Source organism: Dermochelys coriacea, chromosome 2, assembly GCF_009764565.3.
Source record: "Dermochelys coriacea isolate rDerCor1 chromosome 2, rDerCor1.pri.v4, whole genome shotgun sequence".
Classification (NCBI taxonomy): Eukaryota; Metazoa; Chordata; order Testudines; family Dermochelyidae; genus Dermochelys; species Dermochelys coriacea.
The window spans coordinates 137,962,788-137,980,057 of NC_050069.1; the positions used below are offsets into that span (position 1 = coordinate 137,962,788).

General features: G+C 40.6%; 2 long non-coding RNA genes across 2 annotated transcripts in view; both read right to left on the minus strand.

Moving 5' to 3' along the window:
• Positions 1–1,262: 1,262 nt before the first annotated feature.
• On the minus strand, positions 1,263–4,152 carry LOC122458815. Its single transcript, XR_006279093.1, has 2 exons — positions 3,976–4,152; positions 1,263–3,242 (listed from the first exon to the last, which is right to left on the minus strand). It is a non-coding gene; the product is annotated as an uncharacterized LOC122458815 (long non-coding RNA).
• A 2,243-nt stretch (positions 4,153–6,395) lies between these two features.
• The window catches only part of LOC119851467, a 64,767-nt gene continuing 53,892 nt past the window's right edge, over positions 6,396–17,270 (minus strand). Inside the window, exons 2-3 of the long non-coding RNA XR_005291251.2 lie at positions 15,284–15,352; positions 6,396–6,563 (exon numbers count right to left, since the gene is read on the minus strand). This is a non-coding gene — a long non-coding RNA (uncharacterized LOC119851467). The remainder of the gene's footprint in view (positions 6,564–15,283; positions 15,353–17,270) is intronic.

Genomic DNA, 17,270 nt, shown 5'->3' on the forward strand with positions numbered 1-17,270 from the left:
CATTAGAAAAATAGGTATGGAAACCCAATTACTATTCCAGGCCTGAATCTTAATAGTCCTATAACTCAGGTGTAATTTTGCAGGGAATGGAAGGAAACATTTATCTGGCTGGCAGGTTATTTTTTAAAAATGTCAGCTGTTTGAAGCTGTTAAAGGGTTTAGGAATGGGGGAGATGGATTAGAGGTCAGATGCTCAGCACGAAGTCTCTGTAATCTATAAAGTGACTGCCATCTTTACCTATGGTGCTAATGTAATATTTCTCTTACATCATGTTGTGAAAACTCTCTATATAAGCTACCTCATCATTCCTCAGATAAATCCTGTGATACTCAAATTTACTGTAATCCTTTTAATTTCTCATATCTCTATTCCATTTTTACATACTCTTATTTACTGACTACTTGCGTTTTACAATCAGAACAGAAGGAAGGGTCAAATATACTTAGAGGCAGCTGTTATTAGAATTAGAAATTAATAGGGCTGGTAGCACCACCTTTTAAGGTTGCCTGATACTTCACACTATAAGGCTCTGTTTTCAGTTGCTTGTAAAACTTTGTCAGACAAATGTTTGGGCTGAAGTTTCCCAGGCTTTGTGTGCCTGCCTCAGGCTAAATGTTTTGGAAAATTTCAGCCAAAATAGTTTAGCCATTTCCAAGAACAAGCTAGGGAGAAAAGTATGTTTTGTCCATGTTAAAAAATGGAGATTTTATCTTTTCTTTGAAAAGCTCTAATGAGCCAATGCTTTGGATCAGAACTTGAAATTTGGCATGGGGGTGGACACTGTGTCAGGGATGAGCCTTTTGGCATCCCCATGATCATCCACTTCAATTTGGCCAAGTTATAAGAGCCTTTGAAAAAAAATACACATTCTCAGTAGAGATTTAGATATTTAGCTGCTAAAAAGCTCTGAAAATTCTGCCCTCATTGAGCATGCTCCATTTTCTTACAACTCCTAGTGCTGACCGGACTACGTATGCACCATCTCACAGAGTGACTGAATTTGTTCCAATCTCAGGGCTATGGGAGCTCAGAAGGACTTTCCCTAAACTCCCTGTAATGCCTCCTCCAGGCTGGGCACTGGAGCTGAGAGTTGGGAACCTGCCTCTCTTGTGCTCTCAGTGGCCCCCTGTTGGTACCCAGGCAGCATGGAGGAGGAAGTGAACTGATTCAAATTCAGAAGGCACAAAAGCTATGGGAGAGGGAAAGGAGTAGATTAGAACAAGGGGTTTGTTAAGACTGGAACTGGAGAGGGGGAGAGAAATTGGGAGTTGGGGAGGGGGAAGAACTAGGACCAGCTAGGCAAAGACACTGGGACAGGAGCCAGGGGATGGGGAGGGAAGACTGAGATTGGGATGAGAAGCCCAGAGAGAGAGAGAGATTGGGATCCAGGGTGCAGGGATAGACGGATCAGAAAAGGAGCTGGGAGAGGAAGGGGAATTGGCTGAAAGAAGATCAGTTAACCAAGGAGAATAGGATTGGAGTAGGGGGAAAAGACAGACAGGTTGGGAGGGATGGGGCAGAAGAGTCTGCCCATTACAGCACGTTCCCCTCGAGAGCCCAAAATGGAACTCAAGATTTCTGAGTCTCATCACTCCTCTGCTGTCAACAAATATCAGTGAAACTCACTGGCAAAATGTGTGGTCGTCAACCCCCACATAGCAGTAGAAGGTTGTCAACCTCTATCAGTTATTCCATTAGTGGCAGAGGTCTGTGCAGTGGATCTAAAGGCTCCAAATCTGCTGATTAAACCATGTGGTGGTGTCAGTGTTGCCGCATGATGGAATTTGTTTTTTTGTTTTAGTTTTTTTTAAAGCTAGGAAATTCCACACAAAAACTTCATTACAAGAACATTAAGGTTGCAGATTCAAGGACTTAAAAGTTAGGAAGTGCCAGAATTAAGCTTGCCCATGCAACCTTAATTCAGCTTTCTTGTGTGCCTAACCAATCTCCTTCAGAGATTTAATAACTGAACTCTGCCTCCCACTTTTGATGGTTTTGTATGTATTTCTTTGAAAGCTAACTGATGAGATTTTCATAACCATTTCTCATTTGTTTTTAGTCAGTTGATTTTTCTGCACTCTATAAACATTGCTTAGGGAGGTATTTCCTGTGAGGAATGGGAACAATTACAATAATTGTGTAAGAGTGTCTCACTTGCAAAAATAATTGATGGCCTTCCTTTCAGGATAAAACATTGATCCTCATGGACAACAAACCCAAAACAGTGGAACTGGCACAGCTCTACTGTGTAGAGGGATTCCCTGGAGACAGCAGGAAGAATTTGCACAGCCTTGGAAACACTGTGGCTCTGCTCTGTAGGCCACACCCAAGGGAAACGTTGGGGTGCACCATAAGGCCAGATGAGTCCAGCAGTCAAAATCATTGTGTGGGGCACAAGAGCTTTAAGTAGCGGCCCTAATCCTGCAGTTGACTTACATATGGGCAGCCCCTTACACTTGCATGGGTCCCCATTGAAGTTAAACTGGCTCTGCATAGGTGTCTGCCCATGTACAGCAAGTTGCAGGATCATGGCCATGAGCTGTAATAGTTGCTTCAAAGAAGCTGTGAGGGTGTTCTGTGCCTTACCACTATTCTTGGCATGGAATGGATATTACTGTCACTCCATCCTTGACTAAATCCCTCTCACAGGTGGTCCTTTTATGGTATAACTTTCTGTTGTGTATATGGACTAATTATATTTTGACCAACATTAAATAAAATATTATAAAAAGCCAGAATCAGTTTTTCCTTCAGCTTTTTTGAAAGTTCAGGATACAAATCTGGAACATGAGATATTGTGAGTAACTCTGCTATGCCTTTGAATAGCTCCATTTCTTCCCCCTCTCTCAAATGCTCCCATACTCTCAGGGAATTATAAATCCCTGGGCAATTTTCTGCGTTTTTCTCTGGGTTGGGCTGATTGACAAAGGGAAGCCTTGAAGTGGAACCACATGAGTCATTGTTCCCTACACACATTCATTTGATCTCTTCCTCATCCTCAATCAAGAGCAGCAAGAATTGTGCACCTAACATTACAACATAGCCATATGTTCTGTAAAAATAACCACCCATCTCCCTTCTCCTTTTAAAAAGACTGTTATCCATGGCCTAGTCAATTGCCTAAGAAGTCCTCCATCATTCAGTAAATTTTCTTTCGCCAGACATCTGTGCCGGGGCAGAGTCCCACTGAAGTCAACAGGCTTCACCCATGCAAAGTTTGTTGGATGATTGGGACCCATACCTGAAATTAAAGGATGCAGCTAAATCCATTTGGTATTTGGACATTTGTAAGTTTACCTACCAAAACAGAAGTAAGATACATGGTCCAAAGCTTTCATCCATAGCTCAGTGGTGCCTTAGGCACAGCCCTGCATTACAGGTGGGTTGGGAGTGAGAACTTCTGTGTTCTCAACAGAAGTTGCAGAGGGCACTGTCTGTTGTCTGATCTTTAGATTATGTATTAGTTATATTGATTACTTAAGAATCCCCAGTTATCACTTTGAGGGTTGACAGGTTCTTGCCCCAAGATCAGGCCCAGTATTATTCAAATTATTATATGGTTGGGAGCCCTGATATGCTCAGTTGCAAGACTCACATTATAGAAACTCTTTTGTATTTACAAATATAGTTTATTAATACATTTAGAACTGTGACAAACACCCCAACTTAGTAAGATAGATAGAGTTACTACAGAATGTCTGCACATCCATATACTCACACCATCCCTTGTAGAACAACCTGAAACATTATTCATCATTTTCCTCATCACCAATCACCTTCCCCATCATCACCAGTGACCATCATTCTGGCACCTCCCAAGGGCTACATCTCTCTCTCTCTCCTACCGCCCCTAGGCTGGGATGCCACTTTTATAATATGTAACAGTGACACCGTTATGTTCAATCCATATTCAATCCAAATTCAATCCAAAAATCAAGGGATTTTTCCCCTTTTTCTTGTTTGTATTTCCTCACCTTAATAATGTTGGAGTGTCTTTTTCCTATAGGTTAGTGATCCGATAGTGGTCTCAACTTATTATCATATGCATTCATTCGTTACCATGGCCCTTTTGTGGTTGGGTATCACATTTGCTATTTCTGTCCTAACTGGTTATTTTGGTTCTTTCCAAATTCCAAGTTGTGGTGTACCTGTTAAGTTTAAAAGGGTATGAACTTAGGAAAGCCCCTATGCCTTAAGCCTTATGCTAACTTCCTGAAGCTAATGTCTTACAGGATACAGGCCTGTCGGTTTCTTGCATTACTGCTGAATATAATGCAAAGCAGTAAATATAATAAAGGCAAGCTAGCCCACTAGGCTACAGTAGCAGTGAATATAACAAAAGCAATCTAGCCTGACTGAGGCACAGCCTCTCACAGTTTGCGTATCACCTGTGTCACTTTTAAAGGGTTCAGCATGTACATCCCTGAGTGCAGCCTGCTGGGATGGCTGGTGTGGACAAGCTTATCAAGGGGAAGGCCTATAAGCCCTGTGTCCACCTTGTTTTTTGTGAAGTGACCAGCAGCACTATTGGGATACCCATGAATAGCCATTGTATTCAGGAAAGCACAAAGACTGCAGCTGTGTCCAGTCCCTGCATAAGGCACAATTTGGGGGAGAGCCTCAAGAAGGGGACCCTCGCTGTCTATTCCAGCACAGAGTAAAGACAATCTAGCCCTCAGTTTTTATTCATTCCTTATCTAGGTAGGCTCTGAACCAAACAATGGAATTTAAGCAAGTGGAAATCTGGCAGGCTGAAGGCAAAGTAAAATCTTATTAAGGACCTCAAGCTTTGCTACTGCATAATTTTTATTTAACCCTGTAGTGAGGTGGAATGGCTTCCCTCTGAGACAGAGGGGGAGAGGCCATGCTGTGTGCCTGGATGGGCAGGGCCAGGCCAGGCTGGCCCTCCAGTCGGAAATTGAGAGGCAAGATAGGAAGTATAAGTGGCAGGGCCTCCAGTTCAGTTGGAGGGAAGCTAGGGAAGGAGACAGATGCCTCTTGTCTGCTGCAGGCCTCCCACCCTGCGATTGAATTGGGTAGCGCCCTGCCCCTAGAGGAGACCGAGTCCAGAGGGGAGCTGCTCAGCTTGCCGGAGGCTCAATAACCCAAGGAGACAGAGGACCCCTGGATATCGGAGCCCTTCCCCAGATTATGGTAGGAAGTAGCCCAGGGAAACCAGACTTTAGTCTGGCTTTGTCATCAGTGCTCAGGTCAGGGTGTTTTGGTGGGATCCCTGCTGACCCAGTGGTGGAGGCCTCTGCCACTGTCAGGGCCCTGGTCTGGGACCTGGTGCAGTAAGGTGGACCCAGATCCTCTACCCCCTGCAGCCACTTCACCCCTGGGTGGCTGCCTACCCCTTTTAGGTCAAGAGACCTGCATTTGTCCACCATCTGCCTGAGCCAGAAGGCCAGATAAAAGTCTGCTTGCTGCTCTGCCTTGCCTGAAGGCCAAAGTTCCTTAGACTGTTTACTGCTCTGCTCGAGGGCCAGGGCACCACAGACCATAGCCCCCAATTTGCTAATTCCCCCTGCGACTGGGCTGACTGCATAGCAACACAGTGAGGTGGAGTGGCCTTCCTCCAAGCCACAGTGGGAGTGATGACTGCAAATGAACTGCAGACCCCATCAAGTGATCAGGTAAAAAACAGGAAGTTCTCTTGCTTCTAAACTAGATAAGTAACTTTAGTAGAGTAAGTAAGGAAAACAGACTGATCTCACGAGGGCGGGGAGTGTCTTACTGAACATTTGTACAATGCCTAGCACAATGGGTCCGAATCCTGCTGAAGGCTTTTGGCTCAAAATTCCTAAAAATGGTCATAATAGTAAGAAAGACAAATATTAACTATTTAGGGGATGTTTTAATAATTCTCTAGTTGAGGACAGTTCTAGTATTAAAGGCAAATAAATATTCTGTTTTTTAAAATGCCCTATTTCATGGATAAAACACTATGGACTCAATCCTATAACATGCAGAAAGCTCTTGTACCCAGTTTACTTCCTTCACAGGGCCTGGAAATAGCAACAAGTGGCAACCATTAATTACATTTCTGGTGCTTCTGATTTATGATCTTTCACATTTCACTACTATAGTGCCCAAGGATCTGAAAAGTACTTCACGCACATTAATTAAGCCTCATAACAGTTCTATCAGTTAGGTACTATCCTATCTGTGTGGAACTGGAGACAAAAGTTAAAATAAAAAGAAAAGGAGTACTTGTGGCACCTTAGAGACTAACAAATTTATTAGAGCATAAGCTTTCGTGAGCTACAGCTCACTTCATCGGATGCTCTAATAAATTTGTTAGTCTCTAAGGTGCCACAAGTACTCCTTTTCTTTTTGCGAATACAGACTAACACGGCTGCTACTCTGAAAAAAGTTAAAATACTTATCCATTTCTTGCAGAGCCAGGAATAGATCCCAGGAATCTTGATTCCCAGTCCTGGAACTTAATCATACAACCACATTTCTTCCAGTAGGTGAAGGAATTTGAGACTAAAAATCTGCATAATGTACAAACAGGTCTTGGTACAAGGGTCACATGGTTAGGTGAGACTGTTTCAGCCTGGAAAAAAGAAGTTGAATGAAAATGAGTCATAAAAAGTGAAGATGCAGCAGCAATGAGTGACATGTCTCAAACTAAGGTGATGTCAGCAATCACGGAAAAAGAGATGACAATGAATAATGGGATCTAATTGCCTCCCTTAACTCTGATTCAAGCTTCTCAGTACCTACCATCCTCTGATAAATTACATTCTGGGATATGATGTTCCCTTAGTATCTCAGAATACAAATTTGGTACGATGCTATCCAGATGTCCAAAATAAAAAGTTATTCAAAAACAAACATAAAAGTACTAATAGGAAGTTCTCTACTTGGTAGAAAAAGCTCTCTCACTTCCTCACATTCAGACAACAAGTAAGTCCAGAGTTTTATCCTTCCCAAAGGCCTTCGACTACTGGCAAATTCACAACTGAAATGCCTTCCTGAGCGATTGCTATAAACTGGACTGTGTTAAAGTTCCTATTCCAATCTGAAAGTAACAAATATGCACCTCTTAAGGTTGGTAAGAGAACATTCGAGGCTAATCATAGCACCAAGGTTTAAGTCTCGGGGATCTTCAGCACTGACCACTAGCATTTAAGTATGAGTGCTAACTTCAATAGAAAAGGATACATAATAGATAAGTTGGGTGATTAACTGTTTTTTTGGTTTGCTGTCAAGCCCAAAAAAACTGAACAAAAAGATTTGTTTGGGTCAAAACAAATCCAGAACATTTTGGCAAATCAAAAAAATCCATTTGGGGTGGAATAAAAGATGTTGTTTGACTCAAAACATTTATAAGGTTAAATCCACAAAAGGGAAGGAGGCAGTGGTGATGGTGCCCACATTATTACTTTTACCCCAGTGGTTAGGGCATTTATTTGGGTGGTGGGGGACACAGGCTCGAATTCCCATTCTGAAACAGAGATTTGAACCCAGGTCTCCATGTCCCAAGTAAGTGCCCTAACCACTGTGATAAAAGTTGTAAGGTAGGCAGCAGCACCACCTCCTCCTATTCAAATCTAGCCTGAAAAAATCTGGTAAAAACTATTAGGTAAATTCATGAGTAGTTTCAGGTTGACTGAAACTGCATTTTTTTTTGGCAAATATTCATCCAACAATTTAGTTTAATGTATTAGATTAGATACACAGGAGAGGACTAAGGGATCAAACCAGTAGGTTCTGCAGTTGGGACTTCCCGTTCCAAGCCCCTGTTGAAAGTAATAAGAATTAAAATATAAATTAAGCAAGATTATATTTCTGGCAAGATCCTTCATTAAGGCCCAAAGGAAATGAAGTTCTTTCTCCAGATAGACTCTTAACTCTATTCTGCTACAAACACACACTTTCCTAGGTCTGAAAGTTTGCTCAAAGCCCCTCAAGGCAGAAGAGAAACACGAGTGTAAATAAACATGCTTGCCAGTTGGTAAGAATGTAATTTATCTTAATGACAGATGTATGCTCAGAAATTCAATCTCGAAGAGGTTTAGATATCGCTCACATATCACAGGCCAAAAATTTAATACAAAGAATATATTTGGAAGGTACTGTGACACTGCTTCCTGTATTTTTCAGAGCAAGATCATAATATGATTGTGTCATAATGCATTTTATGCAAGATAGGTTATGTGAGGTATCATTGGAAAGGTTATGATTTACTGAATATTATTATCCTATTTGTATGCATGCATCATTTTATGCAAGATAGGTTATGTGAGGTATCATTGGAAAGGTTATGATTTACTGAATATTATTATCTTATTTGTATGCATGCATCATTTTTGTAGCTAAAAGTTAGGAATATTGACTATACATTTGTACTACAAAAGTGTTTGCACCTGGGGAACCCCACCAGACAGAATGCAATAAGTCTGGCTGGATAGCTGGGAACAAGTCAATGGAGAGAACAAGGAGAATAGGTCTTTGAAGCTGCTGAGGTCCCACCTTCCTGGGATGCTACAAATGGCCTTTGACTCATGACTGCTTTGACACTGCAGGGTCATGTGATCATGTCACCTGGTACAGGACTCCATGATAGCATACCAGTATTTTTCCATCTGGGAGAAGCACACTGGAAAACAAAGGGTTCCTGCCATATGTAAAACATGTTTAAGGCAGGGGAGTGACATAATTAGCATTCATTCTTCACAGAATCCCTACCCAGGATGACATATAATTGGATTATGCATAATTACCACAATGGTAACTACAGGAAGTTGTTTCTGAAGTAAAATGAGCAAGTTTATTTATTGGTATATCTGAAACAGACAGCCTATTTTCCATACTTGTAACCAGGAAGTCTCCAAAAATGAGAGACGAGCCTTATCCAGTGGGAAGCAGGAGCTGATGAATAAAACCTGGAGAGCCAGGTGGAGTTTACTCTGCTTAATTTAACAGCTACTAACTGTTTTCAAAGAAAGTTCAACTTCCTGCATTTTCCTACCTCACTCCCTGCTAGTAGTTGCATGGGAACTTTAGGATCCCCTGCACATCTTGCCCAACCTCAATCAGGATGATTGCCAGGTGTATCATGGAAGTAACAACATCATCTGTATGGTTGTAGTCTCAGGCTTCAAACAGGGAGGAGATCGGCAGCAGTGATGGTGTCTAATGTGGAAGCAGCAGTAGTGATAGCTATGATGTACACTGGGGCAATGCTACTGCTAAGTAACCATTCCTGAGGTCCGAAAATAGTAACTTGGGAGGTCTGAAAACACAGCCAAATTTCCAAACCCAGTCACAGAAAGGTGTCCCAGGTTACTGTATATGTATATGTTCTTCAATTATGCCATTAAGTTTCAAAAAAAGTATGAGCTTTATTGAACATATATAGACTGCTTGGCTGTCTACAGCGTACGAACTCAAAGTCTTCAGGCAGCATTCAATGGGCAGGTATAAAACCTGGGTTGGATTTTGGGGCATGATGTCATTTTTTCCATGGAAGAAAAGCAGCCATATATTTATAAGCTAAATGGCTTTTATTTTAACTTAAAGGAAAAGTCAAGTGTCTGTGAAATAGACCCTGTGTGTGTCTCTCCCCTATGCAACAGGCTGTAAACTCTGAGAACAAAGTGGCTGCTGTCTCTGCAGATAGGCAGAGTTCTTACAAATGTAAATGTAGTAGTCTAAAAACAAAGGCATCGCTGGCAATTTGCCCAAGTCTTAGCCATTGGTTGCCAGCCACCACTGAAGTTGTATTCACATGGGCACCTAGTGTCAAGCAGCAAAGCTGCTATAAATCATAATTTGCTCAGTGCCGTTTCTCCCATTTCAAACATGGATAAACTGTACAGGTGAAAATCATGGCTTAGCCTATCTACACTAGGGGTTTGCACTGGTTCATCCACACTGCTGCTTGGCAACTGAGGGCTGAAATCCCCAGCAAAGACAAGACCCTAGTTTTACAGAGACATACACTAGTTTAAGTTCTTCCATACCAGCTGATTCATAAATCAGGACAATATCTTCCCAGTAGTAACGTCAGTAATAACGCGTTCATATCCTTTCTGTCAACCAAACCCTGTATTTGCTCCCACACATGTAACTATGTAAACAAACAGTAAGCTAAATATGCAATTACTCAATTTGCAAGTGCAACATATGTGCATACGTTTTTGTGAGCACACCTACTGTGCCAAGGTTTGCTAATTTGACCCTGGATATACAAACTTTTTAAATTTCAGTTTCTCTCCACCCCCAGATACCCAAACCTTCATGCCAAGCAAAATTCTGAAAAAAGACAATAACTAATGAGTAGGATTTGTCACACAGGTTATTTGTAAGATGAAATACTTTGTGAAACTTGATTAGTTCTTGTATAAAAAGCAAAACCCCTGGCAACGGAAACAGCAAAATGGAAGTTAGTCTTTTCTGGAATTAAACCTGTCAGAAAATGGTAGGAAAATATTTGAGAGAGAAGACAAGGCCAACAGCTCATTGAAAATTAAGTTTTGTGGCCACTCCATTTAAAAAACATTCAGTCAAAATAATAAAATATATAGGATCAACCCGTACCCTCAGTTATGCCAGTGCAACACCATCCATAGTGCAATGGGTGCTTGGGAAAGAATGTGGTCCTATATCATGTCATTGTATTACTGTACTTTGGTATTGTAGAATACATGAGAATATTCCTATAAAGGTGGGTGTAAGAAGCCAGAACACGAAGAGGCATATATGGCATCATTTATGCTCTTAGGAACATCTGATAAAGGGGAACTCTCTCCTCCAAAATTCCAATAAATAACTTTGTGGAGAGAAGCAACAACCAATTGGGGGGGGGCGGAGAAGAGAGTGCATTAGCCTAATGGAAATTTGTTTAATGAGTTAGTTGCTTAATGAGTTAGCCTAATAGAAATTTTAACTCAAAACAGTTCCAGAGGTTGTGAGAGAAAAGAATTTTAAATGAAGAATGACGACATAGGATGGGCCATAGATAGTAGATGGAAGAAAGTTGATTGTCAGCATGGTTGTTGTACAAAGGCCATGATTCGGGATTGGTGACTCAAGTACAATAGCTTTCACAGTAGAAAAAAAAACCTTAGAGTATGGATGCTTTCTTTTTAAAAGTGTGTTTTTCAAGTGTGGATCATTACAAAGGAAAATACCACCTTTTCTTTTCTGGTACCTAAATTAACCTAGACTATTAGGGGAAGGTTACATAAAACATTTTTGGAAAACCATGCTGTGTGCAATGGAGGGTGAGGCCCGGATTACACAAGCATAACTGTAGACTACGTGTCTGCACCCACCAGACAGAAGCTATTATCTATGGTGCTTTGCATTCATTCATTCATTCAGACTCCAGTTTTAATTGAGAACTAAATTATAGGATTGCCTAGTAATATGTCTGGCTGTTACAAAATCTGAAACTCTCTCAGTGATATTTAGACACAGGTTCAAGCCTAAATAAGTAGCAATATCAGAATAACTCACATATTAAAATATGCATGACCCGAGGTCTCCATGCGTAGCAGGCTGTGTCCCTAACTGACTCCAACCAGTGACCTGGCAGTATCTTCAGGAAGCAGACAGGAAGTATCCTGCCCTTCTTCTTATGCCGAATGCTACATAGCATAGCTAAGCAGTTTGTTTTCCTTTTCTTTAAAAACTTTCCGCAGTAGTTACCCCAACTGGGAGAGAGAGTCCAACTATATACAGGAGAACCTCAGAGTTATGAACTCCAGAGTTACAAAACTGACCAGTCAACCACACACCTCATTTGGAACTGGAAGTATGCAGTCAGGCAGCAGCAAAGATAAAAAATGCAAATACAGTACAGTACTGTGTATAAACTACTAAAAAAAAAAAATAAAGGGAAAGCAGCATTTTTCTTCTGCGTATTAAAGTTTCCAAGTTGTATTAAGTCAATGTTCAGTTGTTAATTTTTGAAAGAACAACTGTAAATTTTTCTTCGGGGTTACAATAGAATCTAAGAGATACAAACACCTCGGACAGTTCGTAACTTTCAAATGTTCATAACTCTGAACAAAACATTGTTGTTCTTTCAAAAGTTTACAACTGAACACTGACTTAATACAACTTTAAAATTTTACTATGCAGAAGAAAAATGCTGCTTTTAACCATCTTAATTTAAATGAAACAAGCACAGAGTCAGTTTCCTTACCTTTAAAAAAAAAATGTAAACTTTGCCTTAATATTTTTAGTAGTTTACATTTAACAGAGTACTTTACTGTATTTTCTTTCTTTCTTTTTAATTTTTTTGGTCACTGCTGCTGCCTGAGTGCATACTTCTGGATCCAAATTAGGTGTGTGGTTGACTGGTCAGTTCGTAACTCTGGTGTTCTTAACTCGGAGGTTCTACTGTATGAACATTTCAGAGTTACAAACAACCTCCATTCCTCAGAGGTTCGTAACTCTGAGATTCTACTGTAGTTATTCAGAGTAGACAAATAGAAGTATTCCCAAGTTACATTATTTGTACAGAGTTTTGAAAAAACTGAGGGAGGACCTGATAACAGTCTTCAGATATGTTAAGGACTGGTATAAAGAGGATGTGGATCAACTGTTCTCCATGTCCATGGATGCTGGGCAAGAAGTAATAGACTTAATCTGCAGCAAGGGAAATTTATGTTAGATATTAGGAAAAACTTTCTAACTATAAGGATAGTTAAGGTCTGGAATTGACTTCCATAAGGGAGGTTATGGAATCCCCATCACGGGAGATTTTTAAAAACGGGTCGAACACACACAAGGTTTACTTGGTCCTGCCTCAGTGCATAGGCCTGGACTTGCTGACTTCTCTACATCACTTCCAGCCTTTCATTTCTATGATTCTATGGAAGAGAGAATCTGGCAGACTCAGAAGTACTCCCATTGGACTGCAACTCAGGAAGCCTGGGTTCCCAGCTCAGCCACAGTGTGCTCACTCAAGTCATTTCATTTTCTGTGCCTCTATTTCCCCTCCCCCTCTGTCTTGATAATTAGACAGAAAGGTCTTCAGGGTAGAGACTAGGTAGGTACAGTGCACCTAGCACAGCTAATCCTTGATCAAAGTTGGGGCTTTTAGGCACTCCCATAATTGAAATAATACTCCCAGTGTTGAGTCTGAGCTCTTGTCCCAAGAACCATATTTAGCTGAACCAAGTTATAAATGGCTCAGAGCAAAGGCTTGGTCTTTCCAAGCACTTTGCAAAGTGTTATGTACTTTTACAGTGCTAAGTTTTTAAAAAATTATCATAGAAAATTACATAATTATTTGCAGCAGGCAGGTTAAATATTTTATTTACTTTTCTGCTTTTTGTAAAGTGTCAGCACAGTACCATGGACAAAAGACTTTCCTCTGCACAAACAGAGCTGGATTCTGGCTGGCTATCAAAAAAATACATGTGTTAGAATCCTAAAGTCCCAAACTTGAACACTTTTATATTTGTTAAATAAGAATTCATGAGTAAGGGCTGCAGGTTAGGCCCTTTCCATGACTCCAAGGCACATATTGTACTTGCTAGATTGAATCCATCATTATAGCTTGTTCTCAGCCTAGCAACAAAAATTAATGTGCCGCACCTCTTATTTTCTCTTGTGTGCCCTTATTCTAATGAAAGAGACAACCAAATAATGTTTTAAGCTTCTGTAACACTTTTTATAGGAAATGGACACATTTCCTTTATTTAATACCATGCCACTGGTAAATTAAGCCAAATTAAAGAACACACCAATGCCTGGTTTACTTGCACTCATTAGCAACCTGCCTATTCTATTCTTATTAGGAATTAATGGCTTCATGCCAAGTTTCAAAGCCTTAGATTTGATAAAGGAGGAGATGGAAGTTTTCACAAGTTCAACAGTTTAAGCTTCCTTAGTAATTTGCACTGAAGGGAACCGCCGAGTTGAATAAGCATTTTCCTTTTTTTGGCTATCAGTTACCTATTTAGCCCAAGGCTTCCTTAGCCACACCAAGTACAAAATGATCGGCCTGTGGTTTTCACCCCGAAGTCAGGCCTCTTTCAAGCTGATGGAAACCTGGAAGAAGTTTGGTGCCTGGGAAGTGTGCCAGTCGTGGGTAGAAATGGTTTATGAACATTGTGCCATAACAACAGTAAGGAAGGAAAAGCGTAACTGATACTTACCAGCAGAAAAAGCAGCAGCAGCAGCCGGAATGCCTATTACAAAATGGCCATTTCAGGACTGCAGCTGCCTAATGCTGCCAAATTTCAAGAGCCAGCTTCAGAAAGGCATGCTGGGATAGCAATTTTTTCCAAGAAAAAAATAGTAAATGGAAAAGATGCCATAAAAATAAGAAGAAACAGGCCTGCTTTGACACACCCTGTACCAATTGGGTGAGAAGGCAAATCATTGCTCCATATACATCCTATATGGGAGGAAAGGCCAAGTGGCCATCACTGGAGAGTTGAGAGCATTAAAAGCCACTCCATAGAAGATGGTAAGAGATAATGACAAAGCCCAGGTTCTATTGGGAGACTTTGGATAGGACAATGCTTTCTCATTTGATTTCAGGCTTAACATGAAGCTCCCCAAGTTTTGTCAAGAGTTTTATTGGAGTTCAGTAATTCTGGGTTTGTAATGAAGTGTGAAATGGGGCACATTTCATCTAATTCAATATTTATAACAAAAGATTTGCACAGCTCTCTTATCTAATTGCTGTGACACTATGCTAGGTGGTGTGGTTGGTTACAGTTTCTGGCCCATGTCTCCCTCTCCTGCATGGTGTCTTTTTATTAAGGCTCACAGGAAACAGCTTCTCTTTTCCACTTTGCCTATAGCCCTGGCCCTGATTTTATCAATAATTCACCATCATCAAGCATACAAACCATACACAGACTATTTCATTCATCACTGAAAGTCAGCCACCTCTATACAAAAAGTGGACAGTGCACAATAATGTTCTATAGCTATTTTGAAAGAGTGCAATTGAAACATAAGGGGAATTTTTAGGGAAGGAGATGGTTCATGCCCCAATTTCTCCCATGCTGGAATTTGGCCATGGGACCAGGATTAGTACCTATACTCATATAAAAACATGGCTGGGGATAAATAATGGATAGGATTGGAGGAAAACAATTCCATTTTGTGACAAATGTTGCGGTCTTAACATTTGTTTTTGTTCCAGTGCGGAATGAAAGATCTTTCTGAAATTTTTTCATAAAAAGACATGACACACACACACCACGCCCCATCCCAGAATAGCCAATAGCTTGGTGATTAGTGCACTCACCCAGGTTCAGATCCCTGCTCCAAATTAAGAAAAGTTATGTTTCTTACCAGAGAAGCAAATGTTCAGTCTTGGGAAGACATACTGTGTGATCATGTTCATTCCGGTTATGCAAGGGTCTGGTAAAGACAAATTGTGAGTAAAGGGAGCGGTATAAGCAACAAGAAAGTTTGCTTTCTGATTATAGCCCAATTCTAGGTGAAGACTTGTCCTGCCACACTCTCCCTCTCCCTGAGAATTGGTGTTGGCCTGAGATTCCTGGTACAGAGGATTGCCTGCAGGGTGTCCAGGACCACCTCTCTTCCAGGACTGGTGTATATATGTTAAGAAAACAAGTTACACTGAGAATATACCTACACTCCACATCACTCATTTTTCCTTGATCATGAAGTGCTGACTTGCAAGGCCATGGATGTCAGCTAACCCTTGGCAGAGAGGCAATATTAAAGGCTACTAACTTTGGTTTAATGTGGTCCAAAATCTATTTCAAGCAGTTATAGAAGGTGTGTACTATTACCAACATGCAGTCTCATAGGTTTTTCTTGTCACGTAAATTTTTATACGCAAAACAAACAAACATACAAAGATTTAGTTTGGGGTTTCCTACAAGGACACCTCTCTCAAATCCTATATGAAGGCCAAGGTCATGGGTGTCAAATTGCATACTGTGCAGTGTGCTCACATTTGGAAATACACTATGAAAAACATATTGTAAATATTATTTTCACTTAGCCATTTCTGTTGTACTAAATTAAGTGATAAAGGGAGAAAGTGCTGTGCCCACCTCTGACTGACACTGGAAATTCAGTGTACCAGTATAAACGTACACCGGTAGGAGGGGCAGTCGGACAACCATCGTCATCTTACTGTCATCTATATTTTAAACTGCAATTGTCGATATCACTATTATTTCTATTAGTTGTCATCAGTTTCTTACAACTGAACTTGAGCCACACCTCAGAAATTACATCTTTAAAAAAAGACAGTGTCAAATCTTCAACGGGACTGTTTTTGGAATATGGTGCTGCTCAAGAGCAAGGGGGGGGCAGATTTGGGGCCTCTCATTACTAGGCTGTTATTGTTTTCTTCCCATTTCTTTTTCAACAAGAAGGCCAGCAATTCTTCAAATGCTTCCATCCTCCAGCCAAAACAAGAGCTCAAAATTTCATAGCAAGGCATGTTATTGATATGGTATAGGAAAACATTTAATTAGAACACACTATCTTCTTCAATTTTTAAGTCTTCCAGACTTCTGATTGGAATCTACAGATTGTGCAGTGATCAAACCCCTCAGGGTCTTCTTCCTGAGAACTCTTTCCAAGTAATCCTGTCTTGAAACACCAAGATTTTAAGAGAACACGTATGTTTATTTTTTCATCAGTATACAGGGGATGTAAAAATTTAGCTCCTACTGAATGCTACAGCCCCCCTTCTTGCACATACATGCATTAAACTGTCAAATATTGCAGTACCCTGTTGTAGAGGAAGTTCTCTACTGCAAGAAGAGATTCCATAAACACAATCCTGCAGTTTACTCAGAGCTGTACATTTGAATTGTTCAGAACTTTCTACTTTGCAATATGCTTGACCTCAGATACGGCAAAACTCTGATCATAGTGAACATGTAGGCTATCCTGTCAGTGTAATGACTGAAAACAGGGCAAGTAGTAAACATACTTCACGTCTCTTGGTTTGACAGCTTCATTTAAGTCTCTAGATGGTGCTAACCCATTGTGACCCATTCACAGTAGTTTTCAGGTTGCATTACATGTTTCAGATTTGATGATGCATTCATTAATAGGCATACAATCCAGCAGAGAAATAGTAAAACACATTTACTAATTTGGTGGACCAATCTTCCCTGGATACATGACTGACTTGCATTAACATGTTACGATTTGCCTGTTCACTTCAAGGAGGAAAATGAACCACGTTCTACTAATTTTGCCGTATTTAAGTACCAAAACATGATAAGAGATAGCAATGCTATCTAACATCACCTTTTCTAAAGGCATAGTAAAGCACAGGACCAACGGA